The sequence below is a fragment of the Silene latifolia genome, chromosome 2 (assembly GCF_048544455.1).
Source record: "Silene latifolia isolate original U9 population chromosome 2, ASM4854445v1, whole genome shotgun sequence".
Lineage (NCBI taxonomy): Eukaryota > Viridiplantae > Streptophyta > Magnoliopsida > Caryophyllales > Caryophyllaceae > Silene > Silene latifolia.
Genome location: NC_133527.1, coordinates 136,564,486 through 136,587,775, shown reverse-complemented (window position 1 = coordinate 136,587,775; position 23,290 = coordinate 136,564,486). Strand labels below are relative to the sequence as shown.

At 40.0% G+C, this 23,290-nt stretch overlaps 1 non-coding gene across 1 annotated transcript; it reads left to right on the top strand.

The window, feature by feature from the left end:
* Positions 1–19,914: 19,914 nt before the first annotated feature.
* LOC141645251 (small nucleolar RNA R71) lies at positions 19,915–20,021 on the top strand. Its single transcript, XR_012544834.1, has one exon. It is a non-coding gene; the product is annotated as a small nucleolar RNA R71 (small nucleolar RNA).
* The last annotated feature ends 3,269 nt before the right edge of the window (positions 20,022–23,290 follow it).

The following is a 23,290-nucleotide window of genomic DNA, read 5'->3' as shown; positions in this document are numbered from 1 at the left end:
TGATAAAGGGCTAGCCATACATCAAATCGTGGTGTATAGGGTCACAAAAGAGAAACCTCTTTTGTATCTTTAACAAATTGTATTCTTATTTAGAGTTTATGTACTTAATAGTCACAATTAAGTACAACTCCAAACACGAAAACTAGATTTAGTATACAATGACTCTATCTCTTGACTTCATTGTTGCTAGTCGTCATATTCTAATCATCCTATGTATCAAACATAATGATGAAAACCACCACCGGTTTCTAATATTGACGAAGTAATACTAGCAAAATTTATGTTTAATCAAATAAACATTTAACGAAGAAGGTCCCATTAGATGTCCCACAACTAACTTGTTGATTCTTCAATAATTTGGGGTAGTTTCCTTTCTAGTGTCTAACATTTAAGACAATGGAAACTTTATCGGTCGGGATTGATAGGTTTAGTATCGTCATTCTCAACAACTTTACCTTTAACATTACCTTGTATCAATTCCATTATAATCTTTACTTCTTGAACCTCGTCCTCATCTTAACGGTTTAAGAGAATGCTCCCACTCATTTCAATGAGTCTTTGCTTTGAGAAGCAAAATTGAATTCATGAAGATTACTCTTCATTTGTTCGTTTTAGTCTTAAAACTTTCATTGAAGTGGTTGCGTTATTTTGGTCAATTACGAATTCTTGACAAAACTAATTACCAAAACAATTTATCGCTTCAAGGTACTTAATTCATTGAAGTACATGAAAAACAATCCATTGTAAGTAGATGTGTTAGTCTAGAATCAAAAACCTGTTTGATAATAAATAACTTTAATCTATACTCTTTACAAGAGATCCTTAGCAATGGTACATTCGAGGTCTTTAGAAGAAAATTCAAATTTTGTCTTTAGATACGATGTTTTAATGGAGTTTTGAATCGAAATGATATCGTATATAAATTGTGGTAAAGAAATAGAACAATATAAAAACGGAATAGTGGAAAACTTAACATTTATCGTTTTATTAATACTTGAAAAACAAGTATAGCATTTACATAGTGACCTCTACCCAACTATGATAAATGATTCCAAGACCCAAATTCATATTGACTTAGGCACGGTGGGGCCGATACATCCTTTATCAATATAACTCGGTGGATTAACTCTTTAATCGATTCTACTTTTAGAACTCTCGGTAGATAATATTACATTAACATTTATCTTTAGCCCAAAACACATCCGACAAGGGCACGGTGGGGCTGATACATCCCTTATCAAAAACTTTTGTTGAGTTCAATCCAAATTTCGAATAAATGTGTCCATGATCCAAATCCACATTAACTTGGGCACGGTGTGGCCGATACATCCCTTATCAACATGAATTCGGTGGATAGACATTTATCACCCACTTCCCCTACGTAACAAGCTTTGTACCCCGGTGGGGCCGAGCACACTCCCTCGCGAAATAGGTTTTCATGGTTTCTACTATTTGGTAAGGCTATGTCTCAATTAATTGTTTTAGCGAGAGGTCATGTCAATTTATTATCTATCACGTTTTAAGTGAACTAAAGCGGTGAACTACGATAATTCTAATTGACACGGTCGATAAACTCGATAAAAGAAGATGCATGTTTTAGTTATGGTGATTTAGCGATGCATGCGACATAAAATAAAATGCAAGCATAAAAATAAATAAATCCTAGTATGGCCTTTCCTAAAAATATAAAAACTATTTAACTATTACATATTCGGAAACCAACTCCATTGGTCCCTTGAACTTCGGTTGTGGCACGCATCTTGAGGTAACACCGTCTTTATGTATCGCCATTCTTGAAGAAATCCGTCTTTGGGAACTCCGGAATGAATAAAATTACATAATAAATTACATAATTTCCTATTATACATTTGTAACTAAAATAAAATAAATCTATTAAATTACAAAACGGTGATACGAGATCACAATAAAATTACAACTGAATCGATATTCCCATACATTTCGGGAAATACCAATTAAAATCTAAGGCCATACTAAGTAAAATTACATAATTCAAAAATTACATAACTTAAAATTATGACAATCATAAAGAAAATGCAGCATTATAATATGTACGAACATGCCCAATTTTATGCTAAATCGCCTTTAATTAGCCAATATCGTATATTACTCGGTTTTTACGGATTTGCGTGATTTCAACATTTTACAATCACAAAAATTACATAAATTCATATTTATGCATAAGTTAATTACCCTAACCTCTTAGGACTCAAAATTTAGTCTTCACTAATAATTTGACCATAATTAACTCATATATTTATAAAATTGTTCATTAATGGACTAAAAATTACAAAAATAAGCTATAAACCTCAAATAAATCACAAAATTTCAAATAAATTTGAAATTTGAAATTTAAACTCATGAACATTCTGGAAAAATACCATGACACTCATAATTTTCAAAAACATAGGTTAAAAAGTTCGAAATATTTCCGGAAAATCAATGTTGCGGTTTATCGATTTTTAATAAAATAATCATAAAAACATGGAAAAATTATATTCATTAACTTTTCAATTTTAGATCTTAAAAATATAATAAAATGTAACATTAGACGTTTTTCCTTAGTCATAGATTATGTTCTATTAATTTTTCACTAATAATGTCACTATTTATGCTATTTTTCTTCAAAAATCCATAAATCATGCAAAAAGACTTCTTTATAGCCAATTATTTTACACACATCTTGTAAAATTGCATGTGACAATATATTAAATTTCTATGACCAGATTCGAAATTTAACTCATATTAACCTATTTTTCACTTAAATCCGAATTTAATAATGAAAAATCCATTTTTCGAGCATAACAAGTCCAAAAATTATGAAAATTTACAGGTTATCGCAAACTAATGTATGTGACAACATATCCAAAAATCACTGGAAAATTCGAAGTATAGCTAATTTTGCTGAAACATTTAAAAGAAACAAAAACATTTTTCAAAAACAATTTTGAAAACATCTTTAGTCGTGTAATATAAACTCGGCATCTCAATGTTATAGTAGAAGAGCTATAACATTGAGCTCTTTCACAAGTAATGTTATAGCTGTCAAGCTATAACTTTAACAGTATAAGATATTCATTCTTATGTCACCATTACGAGATAATCACCTACGCTATTCTAATCTTCTTAGGAGATCTTCGAGTGTAGGCTACTGCTTCATTCAAGCTTGATTAATCTTTAGATGAACTTCATCTTCTCATATTGTGGACGCGGGCCCACGGGGGCGAAAAGCGAAGCAAGCTTTTCCTCTTTGTTTGTTTTGCATTTGTGGAGTCGCCACCAATTTATTATGGAAAATTGGAAACAGTTCGAATACCTCGTGTCATGTTAAGACACAAAGTAATGACACGAACACTAAGCACTCGTCACCCTTAGCATTCTATGTCTAGAATGACTCTCGTGGATGCCAATGAACACGGATGTTCACAGAGATCTGGAGTAAGGGGTGAGAGTACGTATTAGGAAGCTCTTTTAATCGAACACCTAATCCCGCCCGCCTCGATAGCGGCCTCTACTAATGATTAGGGAAATTTTCTATACTCGATATGTTGACGGTTTATATGCATGCAATGCAACATCCAATAAACTAATCCTAGCATGTGAGAATTAACTAAGTCGGTTAACACGTAATTTAACATACAATTAATGTCGAGGTAGAAATTTAGGTTAATTGCATGTGAAAGCATACAAGCAATACAATAAAATAAATACAATAATAATAAAATAAAGGAAAATTATAATAATTAAATCGGATTTATTGATTTATGTCGAAAATACCTTTAAAACGGATGGTTTTAGAAAAGAAAGAATAAATGAATAAATGAACAGATTATGGATGATAATACGATTAATAGTTAATTAAACACGTAATTAATAAACTACGTCAAGGCAGAAACGGGAGTTCAGGGACAGAAATCAACCGGAAACAGGCACATCAGAGCTGCGTCCCTTGGAAGAGACGCAGCAGTCGCTGCGTCTGTTCCTGGGTTGAGTTCTGGCTGTGAAGCCGGAACCGCATCTCGTTAATGTTCATTAGTGAATTTAATGGTCGATTAATGGTATTTGACTCGGATGAAAGTGATTAACATATTATTTACATGTGAATGAGGTCATAAAAACGATAAAACATGAATGAAACTGATTAGAACGAACTATTTACAAGATGAGACTAATTAAAGAATTAGACAAACCAAACAAATTAATTAGGTTAAACAAGTTATTAATGATGAATTAATGATGGTGACGGTAAATTACAGATTCAAGTATATCAAAGATGAATTCCAGAGATTCAATATGGGTAAATCGAATCTCTAAAACCCGAATTGACTTAATGACGAAAACCCGCAAATATGGATTATAATGGATTTAAGTCGGGATTTTGAAAGATGGATTAATTAATGATGATTAATGAATTACATGTCAAAATTATCATATTCAAATTGTTATGTTAATGAAACAATTAACAATTGATAACAAAGCGAAAAACAAAAGGACGAACAAAAGACGAAGGAAGAAGGAAGAAGGAAGGAAGCAGGAACTGCGGAAGCCTCACGAAGAGGCGCAGCAGGTGCTGCGTCCCTTCGAAGAGCCGTAGCAGTTGCTGCGTCCTTTCTCGACGGTTGTCTTCTGATAATCCGTAAAAAGGATTTTTAAACAAGGTTTTACAAATCGGTTTTAAGAATACTTTTGACATAAATCTTACAATATTAATTACGATAATAAAGAACAATAAACAAAAGAAGGATTAACACCCTCAGACTTACATGTTTGACAAAACGAGATGAACTAAGTTAACGTTTAGTGATACTCGACTCGAATGTACGACGAAATTGCCCTCTAGGAGGAAAACGAATAAGATTGATTAATGTTGATTGATGTGGAGTTGGTCAAATTGGTCGGTCATGCAAAACGAGGCTGGTACGCAGAAAGATCCGAGCTTACGTGGTCGAAAGTTCAAGCACGTAGATGCCAAAAAGTAAGAACGTGGTCTAGAATGCAAAGGGAAAAGAGAAGGGCGGACACTCGCGTGAGAAATATGTGAGACCTAAGGTCTCTATTTATACTAATCACACGAAAGAACTAGGTTTTTCGGAGAAACTTTGGAAGTGAATCTCGAAAAGATATGAAAAATACGCAGAAAAGGACTGAGGAAGAAGCGCAGCAGGCACATCGTCCCTTGGAAGAGGCGCAGCACTTGCTGTGTCCTTTCCTCAGTGGTTTCCTCCTGTGGAAGAAGGATTTCCGCGTTTCTATTATGGAATAGCGGATTAATCTTGTTTCCTTAATATTTTGTGTGAATATTACGGGAGATATTTTACCAAAGATCAAAAGATTGGAAAATATGGAATAGAAATATCTGGAATATTCCAGAACATTCTGACTCGGTTATTAGAAAATGAAGACGGTTTTTTGACCCGGACTCCAAATGTACTCTAATTACTGCCAAAACGACCGTATCGGCACGTAGATGACAATTAAGAGGTAGACACAAGTGTTTTAGCGATCACTTGACGATAAACTTACGAACTGTCACAAATCGTTCTGTATACCAAACATGCGGCCAAATCATCACCGGGTGGTTTGCGGGAGGTGCAGAAATGAGGTATCTACACATATAGCTTGAATAATTATTCCACTAATCTTGATCCATAATAGAGAGCTTGATCTTGTATACTCTTATCACAATACTTTCAGCTTGACAATTAGTGAGTCTAATCTGAAGAGACTAAACAAACAATTACGCGCAACGAGTATATAAAAAGTAAAGCACTCTTAACATCATCAAAACATAAACATATATTCTATATGATTCAAAAGCCACTTAGCTTATACCACACTATATGAGATTATGATGATTGTTATTATATGAGTAAGATGTAAAATTCTTTTTGTAAAATATTGTGGATTTGCAAAGAGTAAATATAAGTGAAACAATCATCGAGATTAATTGTTTTCTATTACAAGAATGATGATGTATATAGATACTTTAGTAAATAATATGATTTTGGGATCAAAATCACAAACACTACGTGTATGTTTTACTCTATGTCAATTTATTAGAAAGAGAAAATAATAAAGAAGATTATTTGTTCTTTTAAAAGACATGAGAGTGGAGTTCTATATTTAATTAGAATAATGATGTTAATGAGTTATAAGAGAGAAAATGTTTTGACTATTTTGACTAAAGATTTATAAAATATGGAATAGAAATATCCGGAACATTCCAGAACATTCCGACTCGGCATTTTAATGGTTGTCAGAAAATGAAGACGGGTTTAGGCCCGGACTCCAAATGTACTCGAATTACTGTCAAAACGACCGTATCGGCGCGTAGATGACAATTAAGAGGTAGACATAAATGTTTGAGCGATCACTTGACGATAAACTTACGAACTGTCACAAATCGTTCCGTATACCAAACATGCGGCCCAATCATCACCGGGTGGTTTGCGGGAGGTGCAGAAATGAGGTATCTACAGAGCCCCCACTTTGGCTGAGGCTTGGACAAGGCGAAATTGAAAGTATAGCCATCAGGTCAATCGAAGATTACAACCTGATGACTATGGCGACGCGAGGCGGTTCAAGGGGTCTGAACCAAGGACCTGTCGTCGGGAATATTTTAGAGTCTGTCGAATATCGGGGAGGGTCGTTTAAAGTCCATTAGACTACATAAGGAGGCTCGCCAGCCATAAGAAGAGACCATACCTAAAATTCCTTGAAACTCCAGGGAAAGCAAAACGCGATATTGGGAGGAGGGCGGGGACGTAGTCGGGAACTGCTGGGAGAAATCTGCTTGGGTCTGCTTCAAACAAACTTCGGAAGAGCTTGGGGTCGATGTTGATCTCCATGTCTCGAGAGGGACGATTGCCTGTCCGTGAACTCTCGCTGGGGGAACATAATCGGGAACTGATCTCCATGTCTCGAGAGGGACGATTGTCTGTCGTGAACTCTCGATGGGGGAACATAATAAAGGTGTGTCGAAACACCTGTCAGAGAATGTTCGCTCGTTGTGAGAAACAAGGTCTTGGTAAAAATATGGCGACAGTTTGCAGTTGGCTTGGAAATACGGGTCCGGGCGAAGAATAAATGTCAAACGGACCAAATATGTGATATGACATCAAGGAAGAGGCGCACCAAAGATGGGCCCACAAAATAACAAACTTATAACGAATCTTCGAAAATTCATATGGAGGGAAACTGAGGAAGAGGCGCAGCAAGAGCTGCGTCCCTTGGAAGAGGCGCAGCACTTGCTGCGTCTTTTCCTGGGTGTGGCATTCCTGAGTAAAAGCCCGATGAAACAGGGGTTTTGTTTCGTTATTTCGAAACACAAAATCCTAATTTCTCTCTCAAATTCCAACCATTTCTCGTCAAAATTTGATCAAAAGCTTGCATTTGCCATGACTAATCGAGGTATGTGTATTATTTTTGCATTAATCTTCTATAATTGATCAAATTTGACCGACAAATTAGGGTTTTCAACCCTAATTATGTCGAAAATTTGGGGCTTTTCCCCCCAAATGAGTTTGCCTTGCAAAATTGACCTTGTAAATGTCTAATTGGTAGTATAAGGATCGTAACCATGTATTTGTTTCGAGTTTTCGTTGCGTTTTGAGCATTTGAGTGAAATTGAGACGGTCACACAGCTAAACCGTAAATCGCTTCGAATATAGCCTTAGGATTACCCATTTGTGACGAAACTTGATATTTGGAATCCTTGTATGATGGGTAAACTTCCTATCATCTCGGAATTTTGATTTGTGACGGCTTTTTCAAGACACTTTTCTAGGGCATAATCGCCGTGATAACGAAATGCTGTCGAAATTCCGACTCGAACCCATCACTAGGCTTCAACTTAGGCTTGACTTGACCCAAATTACCACATGAGTGGTCAGGTTTGTGGGAAAATGGCAAAAGATGGCGAGAAAAGAGCGATTTCGGAGCTTTGAAAACTCGAAAATCCCCTAATTAAGGCATGTCGTCATTTGACGCGGCCCAAATTCACTTTAATTTTTTAGGTGATGAGGCTTCTAATTCAGAGAGATCTACCATGAACGTGGATACTACTATTGACCCTTCTCGTTCGCTTGAGGAGGCGTTAGAGCGGGCTTTTACCGCCGCGGTGACGGCTGCTAAGGACGAGGTCCTTAAGGAGGAGGTTCTTGAGGAGGAGGAGGAGGCCCCGAGACGGGCCAATGTTAGACGGAGTGGTCGCCAGCTGAGGGGAGCACCTGTGTGGGCTGAGACTTGGGACAACAGGCTCCTACTTTAGGCTGCAGAGGGTCACCTGTCCTACAGGACGGTGAAGAGCTTGGTAAATCGAACTTATCACTCTTTACTCATCTTCTTTCATTTCTTTTTGTTATTGCTTTTCTTCTTCATTCAAGCTAAAGATAGCTTTTGTTTTGAATCCAAATAGTAGGTCGGGAACATTGGATCGTTCTCGGGCTACACGACGGTGATGGGGTGCTACGAGAGGCTATCGGCTGAGGAGCGAGCCATCATCGAGCGGGGAGCGTTCGGTGCTTTGGTGCAGGCTTGGAGGGATATCACAAGGAGGAAGCTTCGGGTTAACCTCAGCCTGGTCCGAGCTTTCTTGGATCGATTTTGGGACACGACCTCCACATTTCACATGCCTTTTGGCGAGGTGGGGGTCACGTTGGAGGATTACGGCATGATTTCTGGTTTGCCGTGTGGGACTGAGGTGGTGGAGTGGCCGGAGACAACCATGAGGGTAGACTCGGCTGAGGCTAGGAGATTGATCGGCTGGAACTTGATTCCGAAGGCGGCTGCGGTACTCGGGTTGGTGCCTAATTCTTACGTCCGGGACTATTTTGTGGGGAAGACCCCGACGTCGGTGGTGATCGAAGGGAGGGAGACGACTCCTCCTCCTTGTACTGCAGAGCAGAGAGTCCGCTTTTAGCTCTGGTGGTTCCTGTCTTCGATCTACCTCAGAGATAAGGGAGAGAGGCTATCGACGAAGCTCCTTCCCTTTCTTTCTGACCTGAGCGACCTAGGCCGTTGGGACTAGGTCACTGCTGGTTTTGCGGTCCTCATTCGCTTTATGAGGGCCATGGTTCGTCCGGAGTTGATGGAGAAAGGGACTTCTCCTGCCGCTGTTGGCCCTGGACTGTTGTTGGAGGTATGAACCTTCATTTCATTTCATGAAAGATCATTTCCTGTTCTTATCGAATCACGAAAGATCGTTGTTGACTATCTTGTTTTACAGGCGTGGGTGTACTCCTACTTTCCGAGCCTCGCGCCCAAGAGGACGGAGCCGGTGGAGAGGGCCTATCCCGTTGTGAGGGATTGGGTGATGTGCCGTACGAGGGGCCGACGTTCCTTTCACGACGTCTATCGACGGGAGGTGAACCCTCTTCAGTTGGACGGCGTGAATATTTCACCTTGCGTTGTTTGTCTTTCTTCTTTACTTTTTAGAACTGATCATAAGAATGACCTTTCGTTTGATTTTCCTAGTGGGTGCCCAGGCCTTGGGTGGACTACACTGGCGCTCCTCCCTTTGTGGCTGAGGTCCTTCGACCTAGAAGCTCGAGCCGGTTTCTGCTTAGGACATCGATGGGTCCTGTGTGGTACTTGGGCGAGCGTTTGGCTCGTCAGTGCTCTCGGGATGTCTTTATGATTCCCATCGATCCTCCTCGGATGATGTTCAGAGAGCCTTCTGAGGCTGAGAGGGAGGCTGACGTGGAAGGCGTTGGTGGTGACACCCTCCTTCTTCCTGGTGAGGACTACTCGGCGTTCCTTTACGGAAGGTTGGCGTACTGGCCGGTCGTGGTAAGTGTGTTACTCTTACTTTTGATCATTTTGAGAACACGATGAATAATCATCGGTTAATGGAAATCATTTGACTTTGCAGGAGGTCGAGGCGGTGGGCATCGAGCCCCCAGAGTACCCCGAGACCCTTGAGTACACTGACGCGACGGGGATGACGACGATCTCCGAGCTGCGCGACTTTGGCGTAGCTGTGACGGATGCTGGCTTGGACGAGTGGCAGCATCTGATTCGGAGGGTGAGTCTTCTAACTTGTATATTTTTGTTTAAGAACATATTTGCTTGAGTTTGTCCAATCTCTTCTTTCGAAATGCAGGTTGCGCCATCCCGGTTCGTGGCTTTGTGGAGGGTAGCCAACCGGCTGCGGGCTACTACCGTCGAGGCACTTGTTGTTGGTCGAGGACGTCAGGTATGGACCTTCCGTTTACTTTATTTTCGAATCTTCTAACTTTCCTTATTGTTTGGAATGATTGACATGAGCCAATTCTTGCGTTTGCAGGGGAGAGCGACCTGGAGCGAGAGCTAGCCCAGTCTCGGGAGGAGACAGCTCGTCTGCTGAGGGAACTCGAGGTCCGTGACGCCGAGATTGCTGCTCTCGAGGCGAGAGTTGTTGAGCTAGGCGGCGACCAACAGTAGTTTTCTTGTTGTTTCTGTGTGTTTTTTGCTGTACTTCGCACATTTTGTACATTTTTAGGACCAACATTTTGGACATTCGGACTTTGTTTTGGGGCTCGAGCCCCCAGTTTGGTGTACATATCCCCTCGTGGTTGTATATATGATGGCCTGAGTGCCTTTGTTGCTGGGTTGCTTTGTTTGTACCTGCAGGTTAGCTTTGAACAGGTTTGGTAGATGACGGTTTATGCCGTCATGCTGCCGAAATTTACACAGAAATCACATAGAACATACATTTATACACATGGCCTAAATTAGCGCAAAACAAAAAATGCAAAAAAATTGCCGGAAATGACCGGACGGCAGGGACGGCTACCCCCTAAAAAAAGGAAAAAATAGAAACGTATAAGTTTGAAATATAATGTGAAACGGGAGTGAAATGATTCCCCAAAAAGAAAATTAAAAAGAAATGTGTAAGTTTGAAAATGAATAAATTAAATTGGTGAAATGAGTCCCCAAAAGAAAATTAAGAAAAAGGAAATGGATAAGCGTGCTAAGATGACGAAAATGTCGATATCACCTCGAAATGCGTGTCCGTGGAATTAGGCAACACGAAACATGGCAATTTGACGGATTTACCAAAATAATAACCCGTATGAATAGGAAATTATTATTTGAGGAATTAGGAAAGATCCAACGCGGAAAAACACAGAAAGAAGGCTGAGGAAGAGGTGCAGCAAGAGTTGCGTCCCTTTGAATTCCCCAGTGTATCCGCCCTGACGGATTTTAGGAAACAGCTTTTAGTATAAATAGAGACGTCGAGGGAGGTTTTATTCACATAATTCTTCCGTCTTTCCTTCGCCTTATTACATAAAGCTCTCAAAATAAGCATACATCATGAATACTCTCGAAATTCGTCTAAAAGAATGGACAAATGAGTTCTCCAACAAGGAGAAACTCGATATGTGTGCTTATAATTTTGGATCACTTTTGAGCTTGAAGTTGATCAAGGTGGTCAAACCGTTCCTAGATGCTTGTCTTGATTATTGGGACCCGAATTATCACGTATTTGCCTTCCCCGGAGGCGACATTTGCCCATTTCCCGAAGAAATTGCTACGATTGGTGGTTGGGACCCGGAACATTCGCCTGCTATTCCCTCTATTTCTCAAGGATATAAGAACAAGTTTAGGGATTTGCTTCGGTTGACAAGAGCTGAGGTGGACCATCTTGTAACCTCAATGGAAGTGCGAATGTTGGACTTCATTGATCGATTCATCAATAGCGCAGATCCCACTATCTCTTATGTTGCCAGGCGAAGGGCATTCGGGTTTTGCCTACTACATGTATATGTCCTTCAAGGGCATGTTGATGAGGATTTGAGAGGTGATCCTCGTTATTTGAGCCTGATTGAGCAAATGGAGCTGCGCAGGAGCCCAGCTTGCCTGTGTCTAGGAGAGATCCTGTTGGGGTTAGATAACAGGAAAGCCAACCGTGACCTTCCTTATCTGGGAAGTCTCATTATTGCAGGTAAAAGAATAAAAAAATCCTCCTTTTTTTATTTTCGCTTTTTCTTTTTTTTTTTCGTTTTTTCTTTTTCGTTTTTTTTTTTGGTTTCTAATACCTGCTTTTGGTAGGTCTGGCTTATGGAGCGTCTTTGATTGATCGAGCCCCCAGTTAATGTTCCTGCTTATCATGCTCGCTCAATCGCGATGAGGACTAGGCTCTACATGGTGGACTTCACTCGAGTCTGCAACTATTGGGAAAACAAATTGAAGAGTGACGATGGCCCCTTGATTAGATGGATCGTACCATGGTGGCATCTTAAATCTGTCACTGGAGTATCATCCTTGGATCCTACCCGGTCTGTACGCATTCCTGGCTTGGAGTTTATGATATGCATCTTCCCGGAAAGGTTGATGAGGCAGGTTGGATTGAAGCAGATGATTCCGAAGCTTGACATCGTCCCCAGATCGCCTTGGCGCTTACTACTGAGAGTCGAAGAGAATGGGCCATCAAATGGGCTCAAAGAAATATGTGGTTCTTGAACTCTTCTGTTAGTGCTCTATGGGTGTCGGATTCCTATCTGCGGTGGAGGAAAGCTACTACTCCGGAGGAGCGCGACAGATTGAGGAAACGCGAGCCTGTTGACTACAAGTTTCATGATGTAGAAAAGAAGAAAGAGAAGCATCTGACTGAGGGAGAGGAAGAAATCAGGTATCGAGTTGTTCATCCTTCGAAGAAACCAAAGACTTCTCCCGTCGTCGAGATGGTGGTTGACAAGAATGACAAGGCTAGACCACGAGAGAGACCGTTGGTGATTAGGTCTGAAGTGGCGCAAGAACGTCCGGCTCGAGGCCGGGACAAGAAATATGATAAAAATGACAAAGGCAAAGGGAAAATGGAAAAATAGCCTAAGTCTTTATTATTATTTATTATTATTATTATTATTGTAATAATAAGGTGGGGTTTTTAGAATCCTAGCCTATTTTATTTTTTATATTATGTGGCATATTATTATTTAAAAGGCATGGAGTAAAAGAGGTTGATTGGTTATGAAACCGTTACGATTTTCTATCATTATTCTTGTCGAATTCCAAATGCATTTGCAAATGTCCTTCTATTTACATTTAAAATAATTAATGGGTTGTATCCTGTGAAGGATTGCCTACGTATTTATTTAAAAAATGAAATCAAACCCTTGCGCGTAGTTCAAGTAAATGTAAAAGAATAATTGTTCTAAGCAAGAGCTTGTAATGAACTTAGAAAATAAGCATGAGCTTTCACTTACTCCTAAAATGCATTTCAGTTTATTTGATGATATGAGGAGGACAGATTGTCAAAATGCAAGAGCAAGATGACATTAGCTTATTTCAGCTTGGCTAGGGGCCGTTTATTTCGTGCCACAAGAGCAACACGTGAGGTTACGCGAGGCGCGTTTTTGCTCCTATTCTAGGCATAGTAACATTTCAGTTGGTCAAGGTTTGTCGGGTTAGCGAATTCATTCCCATCTAAGTCTGTGATCCTAACCGCACCCCCTCGAAGTATGGACTTGACTAGAAATGGCCCAGCCCAATTGGGTTTGAATTTTTCTCGTGGATCGACAGGTAAAAGAGCTCTAATTGATTTGAGGACCAAGTCTCCTTCTTTGATTTTCCTTGGCTTAACCCTTTTGTTGAAGGCTTGTTTGATACGTGCCTGATATGTTTGCACATTATGTAATGCATGCAATCTTCGTTCATCTAGGAGGATGAGTTCTTTATATCTATCCCTCTTCCAATCGGCTTCTGGGATTTGACTTTCGAGTAAAATACGCAAGGATGGTATTTCTAGCTCGACTGGTTGTACAGCTTCCATGCCGTAGGTCAAATAGAAAGGGGTGGCCCCAGTGGGCGTTGATACCGTCGTAGAGTACCAAAGATAAATTTATAATCCAAACTACTACTATAGCAAGTGGCAGTCAGGGTCGAACCACAGAGAGGCGATGCAATTAAAAGTTGTCTAATTCTAGTCTAAGTAACAAATGTGTGGGGGTTTGTTTTGAATAGTTCTATACCTAAAGTAAATAAATAAGCAGTAGATAAAAATAGATGGAAGCAAATATTAAAGGGATGCTAAGATGGTCGGTTCACTGTAGTTTCGACGGCGGCAACTCTAGGTAAACTGTCTTAAACAAGTTAGACGGGAAAATAAAAAGTCCTCTCGGTCCAATTTAACAGGTAGCAACCTTTCGGCCTAAGCTACGGGTCCCTAATCTCACTAATACTAACTTTCGTTCTTGATTAATGAAACTCAAAATCTAAATTAACTTATCTCTCGATCTTATTAATTTAGTCGTCTTAATTAAGTAGTCTATTTTCCTCCCCATCTTTCGATCTTGTCGGGTCGGTCAATTCCTAAGCATTCAACTAGTCGCATGCACTCGATTCGTCAAATATAGCAATTAAATTAATTAAGTCGAAGCAAATCTAACACGCCCTGGTCGATCGACCATGTATGTCAGTCGATCGATCGGAGCCCGACAGCATGTCACCTACGTCAAAGCCGTCTAACCTACAGATCCCCTACATCTTAGCACGAAGGATTTAGCTACTCGTGATAGTGATAATAACAGCAATAAAATTAACTAATAAAGCAAACGAATTCATACTTAAATTAACCAAATAAATAACTATCATGAAACGATAATTTGGCTTTGGGAAATCTAAACTAGCAATTCTAAATACGGAGGAATTAAAGCAACAAACTGAACAAAGGAACAGAAGAATACCATAAGAAGAATTGAACAGGAAAGACCAAAACCAAACGCGGAAAGTAAACTTTATTGATGGAGAATTAAACTAAACTAATTAAAAGCTCAACCTTTGTGTGATGAACCCTAATTGCTTCCCTAAAATTCGATGATCCTCTTCTGAAACCTAAAGTTACGTTATATAGATAGTCTTACGTAACTTTTATTCCTAAAACCTAATTACATTGGGCTTTCTAATTCTCGTTCTTTTAATTCACACCAAAATCACGGTTTGGTCGATCGACCAAAGGGACCAGTCGATCGACTGAACCTCGCTGATCAGTAGCTCCTGATCTATTTTAGAAATCGCGCTCTGGTCGATCGACCATGTAGGTAAGTCGATCGACCACTTCAACAGGTACTTGGCTCCAAAAGCTACGCAAATTCGTCTTTCGGGCCTCGATACGCGCACCAAGTTTGCTTCCCGAGTCTTTACTCCATGTCAAATGCAATGCTAAGTACTCAGGGACGGGTTTGGCTCATTTCCCGCTGGATTCTTCACATTACTGCAATATTGCAAAAAAACACAAAAGTAGATGGAAATAGGAAAAATAGTAGCATAAACTACACAAATGAGCTCTAAAATGCGTGTAAAATAGGGTGTAAAACATCATATAAATGACACGCATCAAACTTCCCCAAACCAAACCCTTGCTTGTCCCCAAGCAAGAACTAGACTCGAACCTAGGACCTAATGGAACGAGTTCAATCTCAGAGCGAAATGCAACTATAAAGCCTAAACCAATTTGATGCTAAAACCTAACAATCATTTATCAATATGAATCATGCAAACGAGTTATGTAGTCGTCAAAAACTGCTGAACCATCAACTATAGAGACTTATCATTATGGACTCTCACGGGTCGATTATATCACACATAAGCACAGGTGAAAATATGTAAAAGATAGAAAGAAGTAATTTTGTAATGACTCTCACCTAACTACGACCTATAAGAACATGCCTGCAGTCTAATATGAAAATAATCTCTACAACCGTACATATGCATTCCAACCAAATAAATGAACATGACACATGCCGAGGTAAATATGGATATGTGAGGTACGGGCAGGAAGGGGTTAAGACAAATTTGGATAAAAATAGAGTTAAAAGTCAAGCTAGTAACTAAGGAAACCAAATTAATAATTCATTCCAACTTCTTGCTCAAGATTAAACGATAAAGCGGTGCTAATTACTAGCACAAATCTCACAATCTCCAATAATAACTGTAATTCCCCAAATGATAATGATAAAACATGGGAATAAAATCACCATCTACTCAAAACTTCAATCATGTGATTTTTTCTTGTCTCGATACTGCAGCAGGCAGTCGATCGACCAAGTGGGACGTTCGATCGACTGATTCTTTTTTTTTTTCGAATTCTTGTTTTCTTTCTTTTTTTATTTTCTCTTCAATCATTTCACCAACATTCTCATAAAGAGCAATATAGCCAAAATGATAAGAAAACATTCCCAAAGACTAATACTACTAGCTTGACAAAGGCAGGCTGAATTTAGGATGTAGTTAAAGGGACAAAAGGCTAATTTTGGCTATGTGAAGCTTATGGGCAAAATGAGAAAAGGGGACCACTACCACATGTGTCAACAAACCACAAACCGAATGCATACAGGTATTAAGCAGATTATGTTCATATTTATGCATATTGATGTAACATGTCTCATAAGGAATACTACTCACATTCCTAGATAAACCGGTCATGAATGACACAAGTTATAAGCTCTAAGCCTCAGAAATATAAGTAGTTTGCCATAAATCTAAGTAAAGTCTCAAGATTCAGCAAGATATTTAACGAAAACTCGTAGACTATGCAAATGATTCTACTAATAACATGTCAATTAGCAAGGCTTAGGCATAAACAGATGCAAATGCAATGTCACCACTGAAATACTACCGTTCCGACTCAACCTATATGCTAAAATAAACGTGCAATTTTTTTGAAATTTTTTCAATTTTTTGAATTTTTGTATATATATAGGAAATGAAAAAACAAATGCAAACTAAAGTGCAATAAACGTGAAACAGAAATGCAATAAAACATGTGAATGTAATGCAAAACCCTTCCCCAAACCAAATCACACAATGTCCTCATTGTGCAAAATCATATAATGAAATAAAAGGGAAACGGGAATTGGCGTTAAATAATAACTAAATAAAACATGAAAAGGACTCGGAAACTCACAAGACTTTAAGCGCAGTAAAAGGAAACCTCCCCAAACCAGCGTGAGCTAGGAGGTTTCAGTAGCCAGCAGTGCTACCATAAAGTACCTGAAAACACAAAAGTACCGTGCATAATTCCGAGAAGACAATTTACGAAACGCAAAATTATGTGCAAAATAAGAAAACGGAAGAAAACAGAAATGAATTGGAGAATAAAGTGGAGAAAAGACTCTCTCAACTCCGCAAATCGACCAAACACAGCAGGGAAATGGTCGTGAACAGGTACAGTAGCGGAAGGCGGTCGATCGACTATAGTAGCCAGTCGATCGACCAGGGTGACAGGAACAGAAGGTCCAGGAGTTGCGGCACAATCGATCGACCACCAATGCCAGTCGATCGACTAAAACACCTGCTGTAAGTTTCTGATTTCTTCGATTTAGCTCAATAAATTGAGCTAATATGGTCTATGAACCTGCAAAGACACATAATAACGCGCCCAAAATTGCGCAAAACCCAAAGTAATAGTCTAAAGTCTTTAAATCCTAAGCAAACTTATAAAAGCAAAGTCTCGCGCAAACCAAAGCAATAAAAAGTCTAACAAAAGTAATAAAATGTCTTTTAGAAAAGTCTTAATCAACTAATAGTTTATCAAAAATGGCCACGGAATGGCCCACTTGCTCGGCTTCTGGCTACAAGAAGTAGCCTCTACAGTGCTCATCTCCTCAGCGGGGCTCCTAACGACTCCAATATCCGCAGAACTCAACGGATCAGCATCTCTAACATCTTCCCAATCAATGACCTCATCTGGCTCATCAAAATCCAAATCGGACTTCGTCACCTTGACTGGCTCCTCATCAGGCTCCTCATCAGTTGCATAGCTCAGACATCCTAGGCCGCCTCTTTGAATGATTGGCTCCTTCACAGCTAGAGCAACATGCGCCTCTTCCTTCCCCAAACCATTTCCTGCAATAGTCAAAACAGAAGGATCTTCCTCCGATTTGCTCCCAATCTGGGGCGGAGGTGTTATAGCAGAAACAGGCATAGGGGCAGGCATATCAGAAAGCACAAAATAAGATTTCTTCTCAGAAATCGTATTACAAGTGACTGGCCACATAGGATCTTTCTTCTTAGCGGTCTGGGCAAAAATAATGGACTGTTTCCCTACTTTAAAGGTCAATGTCCTTGAGCCAACATCTATAACTGCACCAGCAGTGTGCAGAAATGGTCTACCCAAAATGATAAGAATGTGAGCATCCTCGGGTATATCTAGTACAACGAAGTCAACTAGGAAAAAGAACTTTCCTATTTGCACAGGAATATCCTCTAAGACTCATATAGGCTAGACCGCAGAACGATCAGCCATCTGTAATGTCATGTTAGTAACTGCAAACCTAGTCAATTTCAATTTCTTAGCAAGACTCAAAGGCATAACACTAATGCTAGCTCCTAGATCACATAACGCCTTCTCAATTGAGAAGGTACCAATATTACAAGGAACAGAAAAGCTACCAGGTTCAGCTAACTTATGAGGTGCAGTATGAGTCAAATAGGAACATGACTCCTCAGTTAATGCGACAGATTGCACAGTATCAAGTGACTTCTTTTTAGACAAAAGCTGATTTATAAACTTCGTGTAAGCAGGCACTTGATTAACTAATTCTAGGAAAGGAACTTGCACATTTAAACTACAAATAACATTTTCAAATTTGTTAAACGATACCTGTTCCTTTGTCAGAACCAATCTCTCTGGATAAGGGGCTGTAAGAAACAACTTAGCCCTCTCCTCTAAGTCTCTCATACCGGCATCAGTGGATTTCGGTTGAAAATCCACTACTTTGTCCTTGTTGTAGCTCGAACCTTCTTCAGACCGTCTCAGGAATGAACCATTGACCGTCAGGGGGTCATACTTTGGAACCGGAACTGACCCATCAGCATTTGGATCTTGCCTCAATAATTTCGGAGTCGTCGTACCCCGAAATAAGTGGTCCCTCAAGTTATATGGCATTGGAGGACGAAAAGGTTCACGATCAAGAAGATCGCCGGATCGATCGACCATGTAGGTCGGATCGATCGACTGGTTTCCTCGAGACAGAAGCATGCATCATTACGCTGGTGGTCGATCGACCATGGGTGTCAGTCGATCGACCGAAATACCTGCTGATCGTCTTTTTCTTGCTACTGTTCACTACGGCCTTTTTCTTGCTCGGTTCCACCTCATCTTTTTCAGTAACATCTTCGACCATAACGGGCCCATCAAGGGTAGACCCACTCCTCAAAGTGATCGCATTTAGAGTCTCTTTTTGATCATTTGCGACGGTAAATGCCCGGAGCTCTAGTTGCACTTTTGCTTGCCAATTGGGCAATTTGACTCTCCAACATTTTTTTAGAAGTCTCTCTAGCTAGAGACTCCTTTTGCAAACAAACCCGATGATTTCGAACCATGTTTTTCAATTCGAAATATCGAACTTTGAAATTCTTTCGCTTTGAGGCACATAGGGAGGCTTTTGAAATTGCTGCTGCTTATGAGGGGGCACATAACTCTGCTGCTACTGCTGCTGTGGACCCGGATTAAGGACATTTTGGTTAGTCCACCTAAAATTGGGATGAACATTAGAGGGATCAGGATAAGTACCAGTCTACTTATAATGTTGAAAGGCAGCACATGTTTCATTCGAACTAGTAAAAAACTCTGAAACATGTCCCTCTCCTCCACATCTTTTGCATCTAAAGGGACCGTCTGAAACTGCATTAACTTTATATATCCCTCCTTTTTGGGATCCCCCAAAATCTATCTTGTCGAATCTCGCGGTAAGGGCTTCTATTGCAGCTACAGCAGGAGATTCAGCTGATCTTCTCTGATTTCCTCTAGAATTCCCATGCTCAGCTTTATGAGTGGCCAGGTCATTGATGATTTTCCACCCCTTTGTCTCACCACTATTTTCTTGAAATCTCCCATTAGCTGCAGCATCTAGGATAGCTCTCTGATCATCATAGACACCATTATAGAATTGGTTGCACAGAAACCATTTCTCAAACCCATGGTGCGGAATAGTTCGCACTAGTCTTTTGAAACGGACCCATGCCTCATAAAAATCTTCATCAGGACCCTGTTTAAAGCTCGTGATCTGAGCTCTAATCGCATTGGTCTTCGATACAGAGAAATATTTCTTATAAAATGTTAGGGCCAGCGAATTCCAATCAGTAATCCCGTTAGCAGCTCGATCCAGATCTCGGTACCATTCCCTTGCAGCATCACGAAGCGAGAATATGAACATCGTCTCCTTTACCTGGTCCTGGGTCACACCTGCTGGTGGGGGTATGGAACAGTAGTAGTCAATGAATGTCTCCATATGTTTAGCTGCATCTTCATTTGCAGCTCCCCCAAAAAGGTTTCTCTCAACCAAGTTAATGTAAGACGGTTTCGTTTCGAATTTCCTTTCCGTCCCGACTGGCAATGAGAATCCCTTATAGAGATTTTCGGCTTTTGGCTCGGAGTGACTGGCTATTCTTGCTTCTCCAGCCATATCTGGAGATGTAACGGTCTCAGCTGAAGAAGTAGAAACAGGGGACGAAGGTGGGTCCTTCTCAAATAGCTCGTTCTCGTAGTAATCGGCGGACAGTACTCGGCTCTTCCTCTCGTCGGCAATACTCTAGATGATCGTCTCAACTCACGCAAAGTCCTTTCGATCTCGGGATCTAATGGTCTCAATTCACCACCCCGTGACTGCGCGCATAAGAGGAAACTACAAGTAGAATATGAGAAGAGTTTAAGGAACAGATGTCCCTTAAACTAAGAAAAAGACTAAAATAAAAACAACTAAAATTAAACAATTGCCTCCTCGGCAACGGCGCCAAAATTTGATACCGTCGTAGAGTACCAAAGATAAATTTATAATCCAAACTACTACTATAGCTAGTGGCAGTCAGGGTCGAACCACAGAGAGGCGATGCAATTAAAAGTTGTCTAATTCTAGTCTAAGTAACAAATGTGTGGGGGTTTGTTTTGAATAGTTCTATAACTAAAGTAATAAATGAGCAGTAGATAAAAATAGATGGAAGCAAATATTAAAGGGATGCTAACATGGTCGATTCACTGTAGTTTCGACGGCGGCAACTCTAGGTAAACTGTCTTAAACATGTTAGACGGGAAAATAAAAAGTCCTCTCGGTCCAATTTAACAGGTAGCAACCTTTCGGCCTAAGCTACGGGTCCCTAATCTCACTAATACTAACTTTCGTTCTTGATTAATGAAACTCAAAATCTAAATTAACTTATCTCTCGATCTTATTAATTTAGTCGTCTTAATTAAGTAGTCTATTTTCCTCCCCATCTTTCGATCTTGTCGGGTCGGTCAATTCCTAAGCATTCAACTAGTCGCGTGCACTCGATTCGTCAAATATAGCAATTAAATTAATTAAGTCGAAGCAAATCTAAAACGCCCTGGTCGATCGACAATGTATGTCAGTCGATCGACCGGAGCCCGACACCAGGCCACCTACGTCAAAGCCGTCTAACCTACAGATCCCCTACATCTTAGCACGAAGGATTTAGCTACTCATGATAGTGATAATAACAGCAATAAAATTAACTAATAAAGAAAGCGAATTCATACTTAAATTAACAAAATAAATAACTATCATGAAACGATAATTTGGCTTTGGGAAATATAAACTAGCAATTCTAACTACGGAGGAAGTAAAGCAACAAACTGAACAAAGGAACAGAAGAATACCGTAAGAAGAACTGAACAGGAAAGACCAAAACCAAACGCGGAAAGTAAACTTTATTGACGGAGAATTAAACTAAACTAATTAAAAGCTCAACCTTTGTGTGATGAACCCTAATTGCGTCCCTAAAATTCGATGATCCTCTTCTGAAACCTAAAGTTACGTTATATAGATAGTCTTACGTAACTTGTATTCCTAAAACCTAATTACATTGGGCTTTCTAATTCTCGTTCTTTTAATTCACGCCAAAATCACGGTTTGGTCGATCGACCAAAGGGACCAGTCGATCGACTGAACCTCGCTGATCAGTAGCTCCTGATCTATTTTAGAAATCGCGCTCTGGTCGATCGACCATGTAGGTAAGTCGATCGACCACTTCAACAAGTACTTGGCTTCAAAAGCTTCGCAAATTCGTCTTTCGGGCCTCGATACGTGCACCAAGTTTGCTTCCCGAGTCTTTACTGCATGTCAAATGTAATGCTAAGTACTCGGGGATGGATTTGGCTCATTTTCCGCTGGATTCTTCACATTACTACAATATTGCACAAAAACACAAAAGTAGACGAAAATAGGGAAAATAGTAGCATAAACTACACAAATGAGCTCTGAAATGCGTGTAAAATAGGTTGTAAAACATCATATAAATGACACGCATCAGGCGTCCTAATAGATGTACGGTATCCCCATGAAGAAAAAGGTATCTTGCTTGGCCAATCTCGATAGTTGTCAATCATTTTCTTGAGAATTGTGACAACGTTTTTGTTTGCCGCCTCTACCGCGCAATTAGTTTGTGGTCTATATGGCGAGGAGTGGTGATGCTTGATTTTGTACTTGACTAGCAATTGTTCAGTCTCAGCTTGGAAATGTGATCCATTGTCACTGATGATCTCATGTGGGCAACCGTATCGACAGATGATGTTGGTTTGTATGAACTTTGCCACGTTCTTGGCTGTAAGACTGGTGTAGGGATCCGCTTCTACCCACTTGGTGAAATAATTGATTGCTACTAGGATGAAACAGTGACCTCCTGTTCCGGCTGGAGTGATCTTGCCGATGATGTCAATTCCCCAAGCAGAAAATGTCCAGGGAGATGTCATGGTGTAAAGCAATGAAGGAGGGACATGTTGCACATTCTCGAAGATTTGGCAATTGTGGCAATGTCTTACATATTTGATGCAATCGGATTCCATTGTGGTCCAATAATACCCCAAACGTGTGATTTTCTTTGCCATCATGGGTCCACTCATGTGAGGGCCACATTCTCCATCATGGACTTCTTCCATCACTTTCCTTGCATGTGAATGATCAAGACAGCGTAGGATTACACCAAGAGGTGTTCTTTTGTATAAATCTCCTTGCATGAGAACGTATTGGGAAACTAGTAAGCGTATAGCGCGTTGTCCCCTTTTGTCCATATCCGGTTGATAGGTGCCGTTGAGTTTGAAGTTTAGGATCGCTTGGAACCAAGGTTCCTTTGTGATTTCCTCTTCATCGGTGATTTGGTGCACATAAGCTGGCTCTGACCGTCGTTTGATGCATAAAGGCATTTCTACCATGCTATCCGCATATTAATCAAAGATGCAAGTTTTGTAAGAGCATCTGCAAATTGATTCTCCTCTCAAGGTAGGTGTAGGTAGGTTACTTGATCGAAGAATTGGGGAATTTGGTCTATTCTGGCTTGA